The following is a 20,707-nucleotide window of genomic DNA, read 5'->3' as shown; positions in this document are numbered from 1 at the left end:
GGGTCGCAGACTAAATCAAGCCATCAGTATAACATTGTATGAGAAAGCAGTTACTGTCTCAGGAGGCATCCATAGGCTGCTCTGTGTTAAGACAGGACAAACAAGCCTCCTGCTCGGGGCTGGGAAAGCTTCTTCAGGAGCAGCATCTTCCTTTGGGCACCATCTCTCAAGAAAGACAGCAACTTGTGAAAAAAGTCCAGAGAGCAGCAACAAGGCTCGTCACAAATGGGAAAACAATGAACTGCGAGGAGAGATTAAACTGACAGGGTTTGTTTAGTCTAGAGACATGGGCCAAGCTCTGAAGTAAGGAAAAGGTCTCCATGAAGCAAGATGAAACACGTTTTTATTCCACATGTACTTGCAGAGGACAAGAAATAACAGCTGAAGTTACACAATGGAGATCTCAGACATTCTCAAAATGATATTTTATTTTTAAGTGTAATTAAGAATGGCAACAGGTTGTCTACGGAGGTACCAGAATAAATGCCTGCGCCCATTTTAAAATACGTTTAGACAAATATGTCAGAAATAGCTCAGCTACAGTTGTACCTGCCTTCAGGTAGAGGGACAGAGGAGACAACTCAAACTTCCTTCCAGACTCACCTTCTGTCAGTCTGTGTAAGTTTACCCAAAAATGCAAAGTCAAGACTCATCCACGCCTTCTAATTTTCAGAGCATCAACACTTCTTATATACTTTCACCTTTTTATTTCAGAACATTTTAAATTCTAATCTGACCTACTGAACAAAAGAGAAAATAATCTAAAAACAAAATGTTTCAACGTAATATTTACAAAATGTGTATCAGGACACTCTATTAGTTAGCTCTCCACCAAATCAAAAGGTCCTTCCTCCGCAGAGCTCTAGTCAAGAAAATTGTGTTGCTGTTACTGTGTTGACATCAGAATATGAGTAAGAGTTTGGATCAAATACAGGATCAGTCTTGTTGGCAGTCTGAAATCATGACTGTTGTCACCAGAGAGAAGAAAAGACAAGAAAAAAAAGAGAGTTGCTGTTGCAGAAATGCTAAGGAACTCAGGGGATACACTGTTTTGAAGAGACACAGAAGCTTTGGAAATAATGAGACTACAGTATTTTCTCAACTCCGGAGATTCAGAATTTGCAGCAAGCTCTGGGCTAAATTAAAACATTTTGTTTTTACTACACACCGAACCTGATTTTGCAGCACATTTCTTTGGTCACAATAGCTTAATATCAGGGGAACAATGCAACATTAAAAACCGCACTGTGGCTCTGTCCATGTTTTCTAATCTCCGCTGAGATTATTTTAAATGAGAGCAAGAAAGCATCTTTTTCAAGTAAAATAATCCGTTACACATTTGTCTCCAGACCTTTATTTAATGCAATTTATCTGTGGAGTTGCTCAGTTCCATCTATATAATCATCGTTATTTTGTTTGTGTTTTTCCAAAAGACTGATCAATAGCTTGAAAGAAAGAGTGACTTAATTTTAAAAACATATATATCTTGAGCTTTCAAAGGACTCAAAATGAAGTTACAACAAATAACATAATTTTGGGTTTTTGCCCACATTCAACATACATAATTTTTGCAAGTGGTAGCTTCTGCCAGTTGGGACTTGGCTGTCTGAACAGTAACATTTTCCTTTCTAAAGCTTTTTCTTTACGCACTGCTGGAGAGCTTTGCCTTTACCATAGAATTGCCACGTATGCACAAACATGTGAGTTGTTAATTTATAGGGGAAGGTGGACAGCAATATTTTCAGCCTAGAGTCAATGTAGACAATAAATAGTCAAAGAAACAATGGCCATGCACAAGAAAGAAGATGGAGAGCATGTTAAAAAGAGTCAGCTCTGCTGGACTGAAACTGCCAAGTGACACCATTGCTTTACTAACAATAATAATGCTATGTGTAGCATAGGTCTGTAACACGCAAAAGAATGTTTTCAAAAAAGGGAAGAAAAATACTGTTTGAAAGAGTTCCTTCATGTCTGTTCTCAGGGGTTTAAGGAAACAGACAACAAGCAGTTGCAGCACTGCAGAAATCACTTGAATTTCTTTACGGTATGTGCCCAGGGTGTTCTCAAAGAGGCAGCCGCAGATACACCACTGGAACGCGCTGCACTGCAAGGATGTTGCACTCATCATCCTGCTTTGGGAAGCACACACAGGTGTTTTAAAGGAACGCTCCCTGAAACCTGCCTTTTTGTTATTATTGTTTTGGAGACTTTCTGAAAAGAGAGCCCTGACAACAGGGCTGAGCTTTGTTTAGAGAACGCAATCCTCGTTCTCCCAGCTGCTGACAGGAAAAGGCCCTGTCCTGCCTAAGTGAGAAATTCCTTTCTCAGAGTCAAGGGATGAAAGTTGGTAGAGAAGAGCAAATATCTTCCCTGTGCTGCAAAGTTAAAACACCTGACAGCTGACTGTTAACAACGTCAGAAATATACTTTTGTTCCATTCTGCAACATATAGCAAAGAAAAAAAAAATCTCTGCCAGGTGGTATTAGGTATTACAGGGATACAAAAGACATCCACATAATAACCTGATCCTGATAATAACCTGATACGCAGAGGTCCTCCCTCCTATAGAAACGAATTGTGTAGAGGCTATAACCCATGCAGTGAATCATAAACTCAATGCCAACCAGGCATATGCCATTCTGGTGCTATGTTGAGTGTTATTTTAAACATTTCCCCAAAAACCAAAAACTCACTGTTCATTTGAACAGACCTTGGGTGCATGCACTGCCATGACCTTTGATTTCTATTAGTCCTACACTACTGACAGTGTGAGTGCAAGGAAAAGACTTCTGCATAAGTATATCATATAGTTTGATTTTTTCCTTAACAAATGCACGCAAACCTAGAGACTGACAAATATCTTTAAATATTACAGGCTTGTAGTAAAAATAATTTAAAACAGTACAGGCAAAAAAAAAAAAAAAAACACACTGCAGGTGAAACTGATAGGCCTGACAAGGAACAGAAGTGAGCTGAGAAACCAGAGCACTGGAAACTATATAAACTTGCTCGAAGGAGGAGAACGGGCTGTGGACAACAAAGTGGGAAAGGGAGGAGCTGGATGAGAAGGGGAAAAATTTGTCATGCTTCTCTATAGGTCAGCGTGGCACTGAGGCTTGCTGAATCACGTTGCTCTGCTGTAGAAAATCGGCAAGGCCCGCGTAAAACGTCCTGTCCCTTCCCAGAGCGAGAGAGACAGAGATTTGTGACCTATTATTTGTGCCACTTACTCTGTTCACTCAAGGGAGAAGTTGCGTGCAGTGGATATGCTTGGGTGTCGTGCTGCATCATGCTTTGGCACGATGGGTCTATGCACTACATGATGGGACTGCTGTTTTCAATTTGCTTTTTTTGAGAGTCTAAACTACAAATAAACCCGTGTTATACTACAGGAACACTTAACCAGGAAAAATAACCAGCTGAACCACCCACCCACACAGGAGATGCTATAGTAACAGTCTTGCAAGTTTGTTTCATAAGGGATAATTATTCTTGCCTGCAGAATCCTTTTTTTTTTTTTTTGCCAGAAATTAAAAAGGTTATGAACACAAGTAGAAAAAAGGAATAATAAATAAATAAATAAATAAATAGAAGAATGATTTCCGAGCAATGCAGCTAAATGCCTTGCAGTGTCCTATTTCTCCCAGCACTACTTGGGTGTGAAACCAGCAGAACTATTTAAGCCACCCTTTGCTCACATGGCGTGCAGTTCTTTGCTCCAATTTTCTGCATGCTCAACCTAAAAACCCTGGGTCAAATCAGCAAGTACTCACAAGTACCACCAACACCAGGAAGGCTTTATTTTAACTTCAGTAAGTGCCAAAGGATCGAGCCCAAGGCACCTCAGACCAAGCATGAGGTAGAACGATGGTGTGATCCCATGAGTGGCTTCAGCCAACGTAGGAGTGTGCTTCCATTGAAGTAGAAAGCCCGCTCAAAAACTGGTTTTCCTTCTGTTTTGGTGAAGCAATTTTGCAATCACATCACCGATCTGCTTCACCACGTGGTTGCCTAAGCACTGGAGAGGGAACAACACCGGGGGAGGGATACCCTGCTGCTAGCGTGCCAAGTGAGGCTGGTTTATCCCAACTGGGAAACCACAGCCTCGGTGTTTGCTTCTAACCTGAACTGCCCTCTGCCTCAACGCTCCGTCTGCAACGCTGGGTACAGATACCTCTTTGTCTGCCGGGGGAGATTTGTGAAACTGAAGTTAATGAACATTTAGATACCGTAATGATGGGTGTCTCATGAAAAAATGCGAGGAAATTAATAATTACAGCCTCAGCAGGGTTTGAATAGCATGCAGCAAATAAGGCGATGGTCACACGTTGAACAATGCAAGGAAAACAAAATACTGAATAGGGGCTCATTAAGCGAGTGCTGCCCATCTTTGGGGCTGAACAAAGCAGGGGTCCAATGGAAAAGCTAATCTGTTATCATGTAATTAAAGACTGCATAGTAATGCATACGCACAGAGGTCAAACAAAGGTTGCATGCAACATAAACACAGACATTTTGAAAACAACTCTACTAATGGTATTTTCATGCCTTTTTTTTTTTTTTTTTTTTCCTGGGGTAACAGTACATACTTTGAATATAAAGCTTACCGGGTAGCACTTGCTGACTTGCCATCATTTTAGCTCCATGAGCTGTCTTTCTAAATGCCATGTTATTCACCGTACAACTTACTAGTTTGGGTGCATTAAGGGTTTGGTCAAGTTCTTTGGTCCAGATCAGGCAAGAGATCAACCTAAAACCAGTCTGGAGTACTGAGGTAATGATACAAACCTTTTCTCCACTACACCCCTCCTATTGTCCTTGTGATAAGGCCAGAACATGGTTGCCTTCACAAGTGGCTATGAGACCAGAAAGTGACAAAACCCTTTTCCATTCTGTGATGGAAATTTGTTCAATGTGATTTTACATTATGCTGCACTGAAAAAAAAAATGATGGGCATGTAACATGAAACAAGCTCGTAGTCTAAATGGGCTGCCATAGGGCTACACAAATTTGGAAAGCAATTTAGTCCAGCATGCGGAATAGAAACAGCCTGTTGCTGTTTATATATCTCTATCTACACATATTTCTATGGCCTTTGTCACCAGTGGAGACAGCTGCTCCCAATTACTGTCTCTCGTAAACAGCTCTGTGGAGTCAGATTGTATTATTATTTTCCGTTTTGCAGGATAGAAGGTGAAACGAGAGCGGACCAGATTCACAAAGGTATCTTTGTGCCTCTCACTGAAATCATCTGAATTTGATTCAACCAAAGAATGCCTATGGATTTAGATCTGCAAAACGGATGTCCATCTAAGTGGCATTACATTACAGAGCTGCAAAAAGAACCTAAGATTTCGAAATCCCAATCTGATTTTACATCTCTAAAAGGTCATTAGTAGACTGAACAATAAATTGCATATTCATAAAATCTGGCTGTATCATTTCCTTTGATAAGGTCCTCTCTTCTATTACTACCAAGATGGAACATTAAAAACGCAAGAGAGATTTGGAGAGGAAAAATAAAGAGATTTTTTTTATTCCAAATGGTTGCTGTGATGGGTTTGATGCCTCTTTCACATGCCATTTGTAACTCTACCCCAAAAAAAAAAAACATTGTCCACACAGTAGAAACAAAGCACATTGACAAATATGGAAAATATCAAAAGCATCAATGCTGCCATGCAATAAAAAAAAAAACACTTGTCATTTTAGCCAACAGTTTCAGAGGTACAAACTGTTATAAATCTTTTAGATCTATACAATATAATAAGATTTACACAACATCTTTAGTGAGCTCTTCAAATCCATTTTGATATCAAGTATAAGAGTTAAACCTAACTACAGGATCACAGAGCTCCTCTAGCTCTTCTAGTCAGGTACAGAACATGTTTGCCCACTAGCAGAAACGTGCAGTTTGGAGGGAAGGGAGAGCAGGACACCAGTCATGGGAATTTTCTCACTAATTCCTGTTTTCTCCAGTTGCCAACAAGCTTCCAATGGCAAGCATGCAGCCCTTCTCTAACGCAGTGCCCATCTAACAACTGGCCACCAAAAAGCATGAAGTAGCTTTCCAGAAACAACGTTGTCTTTATCCTAGGATGTGAAAACCTAAAGGTGCGAGTATTTGTCTTTAGTGGATGCTGGCGTCCGAGGTTGTAAACCTAAGGATTACATCCCCTCCTAGCTCTCCAAACACATAGGAGAAACTACAAACAAGTTTCTTACAAGTTTCTTACAGAACTTGCGGGAAAATAGGAGCTTCTTCACCTTTTAAAAACAGTGTGTTTTAGAAACAGATTTTCCCTTCTTTTTTACATCAGCTAGGCCGTTATTTCTTCTACCTAAAATAAACATAAAGTCATGTATTTTTTACAAAAGCAACATATCGTTAAGCTAATGTGAACACATTTTGGGTGGTGGAGTGACAGGTTAGTGCACAAGCATGCTTAAGGGTAATGTGCTTGGCAGACACTTCCTGGGACTGGAAGAAACTTGGTCACAAAGGTTAGGTTTTTATATAAACGACTGTCCAGGCACTTTATGTGCTTCCATAACTTAGTGCCATTTCATTTTATTGGTTTATGAGGTTTAGTTTGTTCTTCTTTGGTGGTATTATTTTGTTACTAAACAAAATGTACATGACCCAAGTGCATGTCTGCAGAGCTCCAAGGAGACTAGTTCTTTTTCCACCCAAAGTTCTGAGTGGTTTATGGAAAAGTTACAACATTATATTAAAAAAAAAAAATCCTGAAGTACAATGACAGTAGATATTCCATCTTGAATCCTCCCCGGTTCTTATAAAGCACTGCAACTCCCTCTGGCCCTGAGAAAAGTCAGTTTGCGTCAGTTTAAGGCAAGCTTTACAAAACTACAAACTTTAAAATTTGCTGCAAACTTTAAAAACTTGCTGCAGATCAGGACCACGTTATTTCCAGGGGAAGTACTCCACTCACAGAATTTATTCCCCTTATTTCTTTTGATTGTTCTTTATCTTTCTTCCTTCCAGTGACAAAAACACCCTTCTCAAACACCTTTTGTTTGTAACATTTCCACCTCCACAGACAGCTGTATCTTTATATATATATATATATTTGTTGGCTTACCATTTCTTCCTTTAATTCATACACATTTTAATGAGTTTTGAAACCACAATCCAAATTTCACACCATACTCATTATTTTACTTTAAACACGATAAAAGACACTTGTGTTTAAATTGATGAACACAACACCTAATTCTTATCAATGCATATAAAAACCTGAAGGAAAGGTGCAAAGAGGATGGAGCCAGGCTCTTTTCAGTGGTGCCCAGTGCCAGGACAGTAGGCAGTGGGCTCAGACTGGAGCACAAGAGGTTCCCTGTGAACACCAGGCAGCACTTCTGTGCTGTGTGGATGACCAAGCACTGGCACAGGTTGCCAGAGAGGTTGTGGAGTCTCCTCCTTGGAGATTTTCAAAAGCCACCTGGACATGGCCCTGGGCAGCCTGCTCTGGGTGGCCCTGCTTGAGCCGGGGTTTGGACCAGATGGACCCCAGAGGTCCCTTTCCAGCCTCATTCCTTCTCAGGCTCCACGACATTCACATCAGGAAATCTCAAGTGTCTATCCCTATCTGCAGTAAGAAACCTCTCTAAATTTCCTTTATTGCAGCTATAACCAGAGTTTTTCCTGACACCCTCCCCCCACCCCCGTTTTATTGTTAATAACAACAGATTTGGACAAAATCAGGTATAAAAATAAAAAAAAAAAATCATAATTATGGAAGACTTTTTTTTACCTTCCTTCTTTTTACTGATGCCTCCTGGCACATAAACTGGAAGATAAATAGAAAGCAACAAAATTCATAAACCTAAGTACACCTTCAGGCAGCTACTGACAACCAAACTGTTAAGAGAACGTGAAGAAAAGTACATTTAACAAATAGTGGCATTTATGAGACCTTCCAGGTCTTTGAAAACTGATCAGAAAAAATGCTCCTGAAGCCTAAATTTATTCATGAAACTGAAGGCATTAGTGACAGATTCAGATGAAGGCAATGTTATTTCTTCATCTGTAGCTGTATTTTCAGCTGGTGGCTTCCCACAGGCAGCTCTCATTCATTCAACAAAATCTATTTGGTGCTCCATATTCAAATAAAATATATTTAGCTTCTTAAACAGAAATATTGAGTTCTCATATCACAACAGAAAGGTTAGTATAACATGATATTGATTTACTCAAGAGGCATTCAGATTTAAGACTAGAAAAATGGAGTTGAGTTCAGCTTCCAACTGCTAACCTGCTCTGAAAGAATAAATCGGAGCATGTCCCAGGGGCCCCTTGGGTTGCCCCACGAAGGTGGGACACAACGAATCCATCTACAAGAGGGGAGTACCTCAGGAACACCCCTTTTCATCAACCCAATGTCACATACTTCTGTTCTGCACAATGATCCTGCATAATCTATGCATTTTAGTTGGTGAATAAGAGCTTCAAATACCACACAATAAGTAGCATCTATTTGGGCAGGAGGAAAGAAGACAAACTACGATAAAGCCACCAGTGAGGAAAAAGACCACCCCATGTTCATGTCTCCCTTTTATTTCTGATAAAAGTGACTTGCCAAAAGGAAATAACGTTGGCTTACATACATCATTGCAGTATGTACTGGTCTGGGAAGTACAGGAATTGCTTTTATCCTCATACTTCACGCCACGTATTTAAACATATACATATATAATTTGATTGCAACTTATGTCAACATAGAATTGGCTCGCTAATCATTACATTTCAGAATGTGATCTCTGTGCTTCTTTTTTGAAGGAAAATCTAGCTGGTTGCTGTAAAAGTTCAGTCTGTAACAAAGTTAGCACAGCTCACACAAATCATGGCAACTTCTGCACAGAGTGAACCTGCACACCAGCAAATTGTGTATTTTGAATGTCTTCATTTCTGATTCTGATTTGCTAGGATTCCCTACAGTTTAATCTTTAGTCACTTCATTTTCTCGTATGGACATTTAGAAAGTAATAATAAAAGGGAGGAATCAATACTACTCCTGCTTTATCTTTTTAATAAGATACTTAACATATGTAAAAATTCTCTTATTGCTTGAGCTGACCAGACACAGAGACATAGGAGAGCCATCCATTAAAAGCCTTAGATGGTACCTAACTCAGGTAAAGAAAGAAACTAAGCCCATTTGTTTCCGAAGCTATATACCACATGCTGAATTTCCCAATGCTACTGCAAAGTCACCAAGACACTCTGTGGCTGGCAAGAACAAGAAATTTGCTAGAAACCTTCTGCAAATGAAACCCAGCTGCTTAAGCACAATCCCAGATGTCTCTTACACTGTGTGGCTTTGATAGATTAAATTGAGCATAAGAAAGAGATGAAATATTTATGAAAATTAAATTTGCAGGATGCATGTCAGTAAGCCTGAAAAACACTTTTTCGAATGAAGACAGGAAACCACATTTTTCACCCAACCAAGTTAGGGTAGGTTACAGCAGCGGTATTCACATGAGCTTCTGAGATGCTTATGTTTCCTGCAGACTGCTCAGCTTTTATTCAAACCACTCATTCCAGAAACAGCGACCACAAATAGTGACTCTGACACTGGTGTATCAAGCATTTATAAACAACACACACAAACGAAATACTATGTTTTACTCGTTATCCACCTAAAGGTTTAGTATTTTGAAGGCTGGGAAAGAGCTCAGATCACATACGCTATTCTGTGTAACGACACTGTGCCCTGGACACAGAATATTGCTGGAATGAAAAAATCCTCGTTAAACATTTAAGGGAATATTTTCAGATATTTAAGCAAATTAATATAGTCTGAAAGAGACACTTTCACACTATCTGTTCATCAAAACTTCACATTTTCCTTGTATTGGCTTCCTAAAAAGAATTGTGAAAGAAAAACTCAATCTGGTGAAAGAGTCACAGCAACAGAACAGTGAATTAAGATAATGTTTAGAAGCTATAGAAGCACAAAATACCCCCATTTTTCCGGTAATACACATCTTGCATGAAACCCCCCAAACCAGCAAACATCTCCCTGCATGGTCCAGGTCTTGTCTGTCCCAGCAGATCTGCTACCACAATAGCACGTGCTACCAGTGAGTAGGATGACGTTTTCATTTCCTAGCCATTCCTACCTTTCATCACTTTGGAGGCAAATGTCTTTGAGAGGGTGGTGCTCTCTTTCACATGCTCTTCTCTCTCCTTTTGGGGTTGGGAAGCCCGGAAGAGGTTTTTAGGGAGTTAATCCTTCTGATAGTTTAGCACTCAATTATTTCAAAACCCTGCTCAGTACAAATACCCATTCACATCAGGAATTGTGACTTAGTGCAAACAGATGTGGTCTTCTTAGCAAAGCAAAACCAATACACAACAGTAACATTTTTTCTGTGGATTAATAATAACAGGGCTGCAGTTCTCTGTGTTGCTCACTGAGTATGAGACCCCTGGCTTCAGCAAACCAGAGACAATTCCAACTCCTCCCGCTTTCCTTGTGCTACTTGAATACCTCCTGCCAACATTACAAGGACACAGAATGAGCCACGACACTGGAAACATCCCAAAGGAGATCTGCAATTTACCTGAAGAAGCACAGCAAGCAATGCTTCCCAAACTCTCTTTCAAAAGAGTGGCACAAATATTCTATTTTCTTTTCATGGGATGTTTATACACTAGGAAATGAGGATCTTTTATCTGCTAAGCTAATTTAATGCCAGATTTCAGCAGAGGAATGATGAGTTCTACTTACATTAACACAGTGTCTGAAGCAACAGTCTAAAAATCTGCTCATAGAAAATATTAGGCAATATCTTCTTACTGTCAATTTGCAGCATAAACTACTGAAAAATAGGAGAGTTGAAAAGAGAAGTTAATAGACTGATAGGACTGACTTTCTTTTAATCCCTGGTCTTGATAAGCAAAATGATATGCTAGAGCTATTATTTTTTTCCAAGAGTTAAGCCTCCACGTCTGCCAAGTACTCAAGAAAGAGAGCGGCCCTGACAGCCTCAGAAGGACCATCTCCATTTAAAATCCTGTAGGTGTTTGGAGGGACCTGCTGAGCAAACACTTCATGGTTACTTTGGTTAACAAATGACACATCTTGTTTTGGTCCACTTAAATATTCTGCATCCTAGCTACAAATCTGGGACAAATGGCATCCAAAAATTGTAAGAGGGAAGCATTTGCCAAACTGCAAAACAAGCCTGGCCTTCAATCCCGGTATCTTTGTCAAGGCCAGATAGCTGAGGACCAGACGCTCCAGGACTGATAAACTCCTGCTCGGAGCAAGTGGGTGCAAAGTATGCTTTGTGTGTCCTAGGTTGAACTGCAGCTCCTAGGAAAACGAGGAAGGAGGGAAAAAAGGAAGGAAGACCCAAATACTGCTATCTTCCCTGCAGGTATGATGCTGAAGAGATCGGATTTCGAGTGTCTGCGATGCTCACCACAGGTCACTTTTATTGCTGATTAATAGCGAGAGATTAATAGCTGGGGATACCACATAATAGCTGCAGTAAAAAACTCCTGAGCACACTGTCATGGTTATGCATTTAACAGCTGTGTTCATACTCGCAGTGCATTTTGCCATATGGCAACCGGGATCACCTTACACTTAAAAAAACGACTTTAGATGCGTGCTAAGCAACGGTGCTGCACTCCTACCCCTAAAGCAATGCAGCCTTCGCACTGCATCCTTCAGCTTCGCACCAGCCAAACGACGTCAGCTCGTATCTTCCAAGCGCAAAAAAATTTAGCTGCAAGGTTCGGAGCGTCAGAGCCCATGGATGAGCACCAAATATTGCAGCTGGGAGGCAGCAGCCTGGCTCTTTGCCAGGTGACAACTAGACCAGCAGGTGAACACAATTTTTTTATTTTTTTTTTGGATTAAACTGAAGTGCAGTACTGCCTGCTAAATCCCTTGAGCAGCGAACTGTGTGACAAGTAATTACGCCGAGGAATTTTGTTACATCAGGTTTATGTATTCACCAGATTGCAGCTATAATTAACAGTTGTGACTACTCAAAGTCCCTGTGGCTCTGGATCTGCTGATTGTAAAGGCTGATGTGTCACTCCGCGCGCGGCATGAGGATGAAGCATACCAACAGAGAGCACTACAGGCATAAGCATCATCCTGCTCATCTAAGAAACAGCGAGCTCATGCACAGTTTTCTCCAACTTTCTCTCCCCATTTTTCCACAGACACTACCCTCTTGCATTCAGAAAGATTTCTCTATGGTTTCCTTGTAGCAGTTGAGGACCGTCCTGTAGCATGGTCTGTACCCGCTGGGAAGATGCTTGTCTGCACCAAGGACAGTGTGGAACAGTGGAGAGGATCCTGTGTACATCCTAAAACGGAAAAATGAGGGGACCAGGACTCAACCCATGTAAAGCTCCATTTTTACTGTATCTTAAGACTTGCACGTTATCCCACATACAGAACTGATTCAGCTACGCAATGCCACAAGGAAGTGATTTACCCAAAACTCAGCTTCCCCTGCTCTGCATTTATCTTTTTTTATCAGATTTTTTTTTTTTTTTTTTTTGGTCAGACCATAATCTTTGGTCAGATTATGGGGCAGAAGAAACTTTTCCAAAAAATAATAATAATAGAAAAAAAGTGTTTTGGCAAGGGGAGCTCTTGTCACCTGTTTCCTTAATAGCACAACCTTCCCATTCACATCATTAAGCTTAGTAAGCACTTCTTCTCAATCCTGAATACAAGATCTGTGGTTCCATCTGACCTTCCTCCATTGGTAGGATGACCCTTTGGCCTCAAGTTTAGAAAAAAAAAAAAAAAGAAAAAAAAAAGATTAAATCCGGCCAAAAATACCCAACAAACATCTAGAAGATAAAAAAGATTAGTAATTGCTGACACAGGTAAAACTAATCAAGTCAGAGATATTTAAATTCCTTTAGGAAAAGGCATAGGTCTTGTGGACAGAAGAGAAGCAACAGACATAGCGACTACCTTGCCTTGTAGCAAGGTTTCTGCCATAGCACAGGCTCTCACAGCAACAAGAACCTGGCTGAGATGTACCGGCCATGGGGTGCATGGGTGTGGGGTGGGAAGGGAGCTCTCTCCATCCAAAGATGGGGCAGTGACTTGTCACCAAAACGGAAGGATGCAGCATCAAGTGGATTTCGGCAGGGGGCTGCCCTGGGTGGTCTTACATCATGTTTCCACTAATGATTTAGGCATTGAAAGCAGGTTTGCATACAGAAACTTCAGTTACTACTGGGCTGAAAAGAACTGGAGGATAGTTCTCAAGAAACTGGACAAACGAGCAGGAAAACCTGGCGTGCCATTCAGCCAGGATAACATAACACGCAGCCAGTATAACATAACACGTGCACATGCAATGGCACAAATAAAGAAACAATTTGCCAAACAACCTTCCTCTGAAAAAGAATCTGCAAATTACCAAAGCTTACAAGCTGGACACAAGGAAGCGATGTCAGGCCACCGTAAAAAAGGCAAACACTGCGCTGGGGCACGCAAACAGAGACTCAGCCCAACAAGCAACCCTCCTGTGCTCGCCAGCCCTGGAGCAGTGCAAGATCCCGCGCTCAGCCCTGGGTTTTGCATGTGTAGGTTTCCCTACACCCAGCGCAGACCCGCTGTTACGCTGACGCTAACATCAGCTGCAGTTCTCCCATCAGTGCGGAACCACCAGCATCTCCACGGGTTATTTCCAGACAAAAGGTAGGCTCCACGGCCTAATCATCTCCCTACTGTGACCACCTTGCAGAAACAGGAACTTCGAAGGGAAGGAGTGGAGGCATCTACTAAGTAAATTGAAGCTGGAATTAATGCTGCTTTAGAAAACCTTGCACTTGGCCTGAGGCATGGACTGAATTACTTAAAGGACCTCTTAATTTGATTTTAAGCATGCTTTTCATAACAATTGGCCATGAAACTGCCTAGAGCAATGGGACTCTGACCCATAACCCAAATGGCAGGAGGAAGCCAAGTGTTACAGCCATGTGAATGAAAAATAAATAAATACGTTAGCAATATCATTTAACAGCGCAAAGTTTTGCAAGTTTTTTTTCCAGGGTTTTATCTCCTAAAATTATCCAAAAGCACGCAGCTTCAGTTGCTATCACTTTGCCTCTCTTTCATTGCTGAGAGGACTTGTGGCCAGCCTCCATCTCCTGTTCAGCCCCTAGGAGGAGGGCACAGAGCCAGTGAGAGCACTGGGGGGGAAACCTCACGGGCTCCCCAGCACCAGCCCCTCTCTGCAGAGCTGGCAAACAAGAAGCATGCAGTCCTCAGAAAGGCAAAAATCCCTGTGATGAACAGGCCACTAGCTACATTTTCAAAAGTTTGTACAAGCACTCAAAAATCAAGTCAAGATTTGACTACTGACTGATGGGAAGTTGGGAGCACATTTCCAATGCAAACTGAGCTCCTGAGCAGCTGGATTTCAAACCCTGCTCCTGGGAATCTCCTACTGACACTTGCAGCTACAGTGCTGGTAAGACATAACATTGAGGATCTTGTCTTTTGGAGTTACAATTGAATGCTGAGCTTTGCACTGAGAATTCTGCAGAGATGCAAAAATCTTAGTTTCTTCCAGGCAGGAGGAGGAGTTTTCTGTGCACATCCTCCAGCAACACACTGCATTTCTTTTGCAGATCTTGACGATGCCCTTACAGATGCTCATATGTCAGAATACATCTGACTGCCTTCAGGGTCAGTCATCACACTGAGATTCCTGATGTCTTTAAGAGCACATATTTCATATATATATATTTATATATATATATATATTAAAAAAAAAATAAATAAAACAGAGATGAAGTTTGATATCGAGGTTTCTAAACTACCTTAGAAGCTGTTTGACCTTATTTTGGGTGGGCGTGGGTAACTCTAAGAAGCCACTTGTTTGTCAAGGGATGGCATGAAAAAAAAACAAACTTCAGACCACTTACCCACCGAAATTTTAAAAGGGAATGGAGAAGCTAATAAAACTCAGAAACGTTTATGGCCAGCTCCTGGTTTCGGGGGAGCTGCGTACAGCCCCAGCTGCACTCCCCGCTTCGGCAGCAGAGGGTGCTGACGGAGTAGCAAGGGGTCCCCACAAGAACATCCACTGTCCCTCAGGTGGAACAGCAATTGGGCCACTTCACGTCAGTACCACTTACGATGAACAGGACCAGGGAGGGGGTTTCCAGTAGGTTTGAAATATCACCGAGAGCTCGCACGACCTGCTTGTGCTGTGCAGAACAGGACGGCATGCTCACTGCTGTGCCTCTTACACAAGCTTCGGGAGTGGAGACTGAAAATGGGTGAGACACTCGGCCAAGAATCAGCCACAAAACATCACTCTCAGTGGTTAAAGAACTGAAAATCAACCAAGGATGGCAGGTTTGAACCCGAATGTCACCACAGACGCTCAGTACAGACTCCTGCAGCCCCAAATCCTGCTCCCAGCAGCTCCTGGAGCCCAGCTGCTCCTGCGGCCACCCTGGCCGCTTCCTCCCGCAGGGAAGCCTGCCGGACAGATGGGCTGCACCGGGGCCACTGCTGGTTCACGTCGTATCAGGAAGCCAGAGTAAAGTCATCTGAAGCACCAGCAAAGCTCCTGCTGGATACCGAAGGACTGTAGGTGAGGTCACGGAAAGTTTAACTGTTTAGCAAATGCAGCTGACTAATTAATGGAGGGGAAAAAAAAAAAAAAAAAAAGAAAAAACCACCTTGCTTGTACATTTTTCTTTTCAGATGCAATACTCAGCTTAACTGTTTCCTGATGAAAACATCCAAGCCAAACCACCAAACGTTTCGTTAAATTATCTGCGACTTTTTGAAAGACACTACATTTAACGAAAAAAAAGTCTCTTCAAAGAGCAGTTTACACTCCTCCCAGCGAACGCGTACGTGAAGGAAGCACACCTCCACCAGCAGTTTACAAACCACAGAAAACATGCCATCTTGTAGGCTGCCTAGCGAACTTGTTTCCAAAGGCGGCTGCTGTAAATACGTTTCCCTCGTTAATACGCGTTCAGCCCCCAGAATAAAGCCACTAGGATTGCGCCGTCAATCAAAATCCCGCCTTATTACCGTCTGTTTACCGCTAATTGGCGTCCCCTTGTCTTATTAGCTATGTCAAATTTTTTTGCTTCCCGATGGGTAAAAATGGCATTTTCAGTCGTAATTAGCGTGATGCTTTCCTGCTCGGACGGCAGCGCCAACAAGTTGGCTCTTCCCAGCGCACACAACGCCTGTTGCTCTTGCAGCCCGTCCTCCAGGAGCGGAGCGAACAAAAAAAGAACCCCGGCTGCTGACCGAGGTGACGAGGGAAACTTTTCCGAGGCGTAAGCGAGCTTTCCGCGGGAAGATTCAATTCACAGCTCCCCCCAACCCCCCTCACCCCGGCCCCGAGGGGACCCCCCCGGCCCCCCGCACCTACCTGCAGCCGGCGGCGGCTTCACGCCTCACGCCGGGGAAGCCCCGGCCCCGTCGCGATCGGGGGGTCGCGACCGTGCCGCTGCGCCGGGGCTCTGGGCAGCCGGGAGGGAGGAGGAGGAGGAGGAAGAGGAGGAGGAGGAGGAGGAGGGCGAGGCAGCCTCCCCGTGGCTCTGCCCCGGGCGGCGGAGCGAGGACCCGCTCAGGCGCTGCCATCCATCCGCGCAGCGCCGCCGGAGCCCCCGCGCCCCTCGTGTTGCCTCAGGAAAAATCTGAGTTTTCAGTCTCTGAACTCTCGCTTCTTGTGGAAGAGCCCGCAGCGTAACCCAGCTCCTCACACCCCGCAACGAGGGTTCGCAGCAGCACGGGGATGTGCCCCGGGCTCCCCAACAAAACGCAGGTGGTGCCCCAAAACACCGCACGCAGCGCTGCGACGGGGCGTACAGCTGGGCACGCCACGACAGACAGGCCCCGCACTGCCACCGAGCAAAAAGGAGGAGCAGGGGCACTGCTCACTTGGCATTTGCAAATGAACCCCATACCGAGATGTAGTAATTAATTGTTAACAAAAACACTCATTTTTTTTTTCTCTAAATGGATGAGAATAGTAGATTTATTCGCTTGTTTTTTACTACGCGTGCTCAGTTTGGTACTGGTGCCATGCTCCCGTAGCTACCAGGAGCCTGGCAGCCAAATTCTGGGGCAGATCCGCATCCTGGATGATGCTCAGCAAAATGGAAACAACCTCCTGCAGCAGCTGCCTGTCACTTGTTGTGCAACGTGTAGTAATAGCAAGGCAAAACTCAACTTTACGTAACTAAGGGTAATCTGCCCGAAGTGGTCCTCAGCCTTGCCCAGCCACTGTAAGCATGGCGAGCATTACTCTCGCCTTCCCAGTGATGTGGGGTATTCATTATCTCTTTCCTCATCCTCTCGTTTAAAACTCCATTGCCGGGTTGATTGATAAACCATTTTGCATTTACAAATGTACATCTCTATGTACAGAAATGGAATACATTGTTTACTGGAATATCATTTTTCTCTCTCGTGTTTTCATTAGAATATGTAGCAATAAGTCAACATGTTAGTATCTAACATTTATTTTCTAATAGGAGTCCTGTTACAGATTTGCTCCACAGCTGGTATCAATTTTCATCAGAAAAAATATCTTAAAGTTCATATTTAATGTAAATGCTGTGTTCAAAAAAGAATGCTTGGTGTGTCCTTCCCAAGCTCCCATGTAAGCACAAAAAAACCCTTAGAGCAATGTGTTAGCATCTGGTAGCACCATTTAAAATGGTGATGACACCATTCTATTACTAAAACAAAAAATCCCCAACTGCCCCATGCCATACATCTTTCATCAAAAGCTACAGAGCAGATCTTTCTGCATACACCTAGCATAGGATGCCACTCCTTCAGCTTATTAACCTTATATTATCAATCTTTCAGACTGCAAGATGCACCAACATAATTCTTTTGATATTACCATATAATTAGTATTATATTACACCTGGGATAGACACCACAAAGCCCAGTTGTGACTATAAATGACTGGATAAATTCAGAGCTGCAAATGTCTGAATTTGGAAGGCTGTGATTAAAAGTATGGGGAATCTAATCAGGATGCTTTTAGGATGGCACAAAAAAGCAGGCTAATGCAAACACAAGTGTTTAAAAATCAGTATTTGATTCAAGTTTGTATCTGTCCAGAGAACTAAGTAACAAGAGTGCAGAAGTGAGGTCAAAGCTTTTGATGGAAAGAGCCTCAAACACATCTGGAAAGCTGAACCATGGCTGAGAAACTGAAGCCAACGTGTGTTGGGACAGCCAGGGTTAACCAGCCTGGCCCACTGAAGGAAATCAGAGATCTGGAAGGAAGAATACAAAAATTAACAGAGGTAGAGCACCTCTTAGAAGTAGCCGGCTTTCATCAAGCTCTTTTTCAGCACTAACCACCGGTGCCTAATAGATATTTGTTAGGGTGCTGATGGCAGGAGGACTCTTTCAGACAGTCAGTGGTGTATTTGCTTAAATTACATTTCATTGCATATTCATACAAGATACATGGCTATCAACTTGCATTCCTCCTTGGGGCAGTGGTCAAAAAGAAAGAATAAACTACTTTAAGATATGTCTTGATTGCTTTTGAGAAAGAAAAAAAATGAGAGATAGCATTACATGGTTGTTCGAGACACAGCAGTCATGGATGCGACACATGAGGTTTCCCTCCCATCCCATACTCCAGTGTTTCTGACCTTAACGTGTATAATACTGCCCCACTCAGCTGAGCAAAGATGTGGTACCTCAGTTATGGGAAGCAAAGAAAGGAGAGAGACTGCAGAGAGACATTTTGCTCATGTTCTTCTGATGCCTTCAGAGCTCAAGGTGTGAGCTGCAACTAAGCAGTGTTTTTTATTGTACATTTATAATGAGGGGCAGAGCAATCCTGTTGGTATTAGAGCACAAAGCAATATAAATAAATAAATGAGGCAAGCAATTATGTGTTATAATTACAAGACTTCTAGACAGGCTGTTAATGTTCATGGAGCTTCCCCTCAGTCCTGGGGAATAATTCAGCATTATAACATTTATTCTTTGCATAGGACACAAGCAAAAGTACTGCAAATTATTGCACTGATAGGGACGTCATATTTCCAAAACTGGAAAGAAAATTTTCAAGATATCATAAATGTGAAAAAGATATTCCCACATCACAGGGGGTGACATCATTGTTTCCATAGTTGTTAATGTCATCAATGATGTAACTGTATCTTTGATTTCTTCCTGCTAATTACGCTATTTCTTATATATTCTGTGTTCTGCAAAAGCTCTTTGCCCATTAAAATACTTTTCTAAGCCAAAGCACAAATAAAGTCTAAATTAACAACATTTCACTGCTGCTGCTCCTCCCCACCCCCAGTTTAGACAACAATCCAGCATTTAAACTACAGTAAGTAATAGCCGCAAATGGAAGGCTCTCCCTTCATATGAAACCTGCTTACTGATGCTTTCTCTACAAAAGCTGGCAGAAACAAATTCTTTAAGACACTATTCGCTAATATTTTCGCTTGCTTTGTGCTGAAACATAGCATCCCTATTCACAGAGCACAAACTCAAAAAGAACAAAAAGATGCTTTCACTCAACTTTGAAAAATTGGGGCATTCAAACCCAGGGGTAGGCAGACAACAAAAGCCCTGACGTCCTTAGAAATCTCTGAAAAGACTCTTAAAAGACGCTGGAGAAGCGAGTTGAACATCTTTTGCCCAAGTTTCTTCCCTCCCATTCCACTTGCGGGGCACTCCACGATGCCGGGCAGCAGCAGCCCCGGTGCGCAGGGACACCATTGCCTTGCAAACAGCCCCCATCCCCCTGTGGCGTGGCTCAAGGAGCCCTGTAGTATTCCAGGCACATTTTCTCTCCTGGTTACTTTTTTTTTTTTTGGTGGTGGTGATGTTTTTTTTGTTTTGTTTTGCAGAGATCTGCCAAAGTTTGCCCTCCGCTCTGTCACCTCCCCCCAGTTTGGAAAGGGTAAAATGGGAGCAAGAAGGGAGAAAATCCCATAGCTTGTCCAAAGCATGCAAGGATGATTTGTGTTCTCACTTATGGGGTATGACTGTCACTGTTGATCTGCTTTCAGGCCTAGATTACATGTGATAAGGGCTGACCTTATTTGAGTATTCACACATTATGCACTCATGGAGAGCACGCTGGACACAAAAGTCCCTCAGATGTTCTGGGCATCAATCACGCTCACAGCGTGGAGGCTGCCAAACTTTTCTTCCATTTAGCTTGGGAGAGGAGAGAGTAGTCCAAGACAGACTTAATAAAGTTTAAAGCTGTGCCACAGTATATTTGGGGTCCATTGTCTACTAAAAGTGTGCTTTTCAACAAATTCTCTGCAGTTACCATGGACAACAATTCGTCTTTAACAAATCTGGTGGGGGGAGACGAGGTGGTGGGGAGGAGGGAAGGTAAACAAAGGGCTTGCCAGCTCGTTTAAAAAAAAATAATAAAAAAAATCTCTTTTATTCTTCATGTATTTACAAACAACAAAGTCATTTTTAAGATCATTCCTAAAAATGGAGTCATTTCAAAACACATGAAGGTAAATCTCAGCCTTAGGAATACAGGAACCTATTGTTCATCACACACAATTTTATGCAAATACTTTTAGATATTTTTTACTTTTTTTTTTTTTTTTTTTTTACAATAGATTATAAGCATAGCTAACCACTGAAACGCCTAATCTGTTGTGATGGCTGACACCTCTGTTTAAGCTTTCC

At 42.3% G+C, this 20,707-nt stretch overlaps 1 protein-coding gene across 24 annotated transcripts in view; it reads right to left on the bottom strand.

The window, feature by feature from the left end:
* Window positions 1-20,707, bottom strand: part of BMPR1B (bone morphogenetic protein receptor type 1B) — a 254,525-nt gene that overhangs the window by 64,056 nt on the left and 169,762 nt on the right. Inside the window, exon 1 of one of the 24 annotated variants that reach the window (XM_066996388.1) lies at window positions 16,425-16,853. The exons of 22 other annotated variants lie outside the window; for them this stretch is intronic. The gene's annotated coding sequence lies outside the window, so the exon portion shown is untranslated. Of the gene's footprint in view, window positions 1-16,086; window positions 16,109-16,424; window positions 16,854-20,707 lie in introns of those variants that run through there. One more of the 24 variants, XM_048049470.2, reaches the window with a different exon arrangement.

Source organism: Anser cygnoides, chromosome 4 (genome assembly GCF_040182565.1).
Source record: "Anser cygnoides isolate HZ-2024a breed goose chromosome 4, Taihu_goose_T2T_genome, whole genome shotgun sequence".
Lineage (NCBI taxonomy): Eukaryota > Metazoa > Chordata > Aves > Anseriformes > Anatidae > Anser > Anser cygnoides.
The sequence above is the reverse complement of the archived record's forward strand: the minus strand, read 5'-3'. Positions and strand labels throughout refer to the sequence as shown.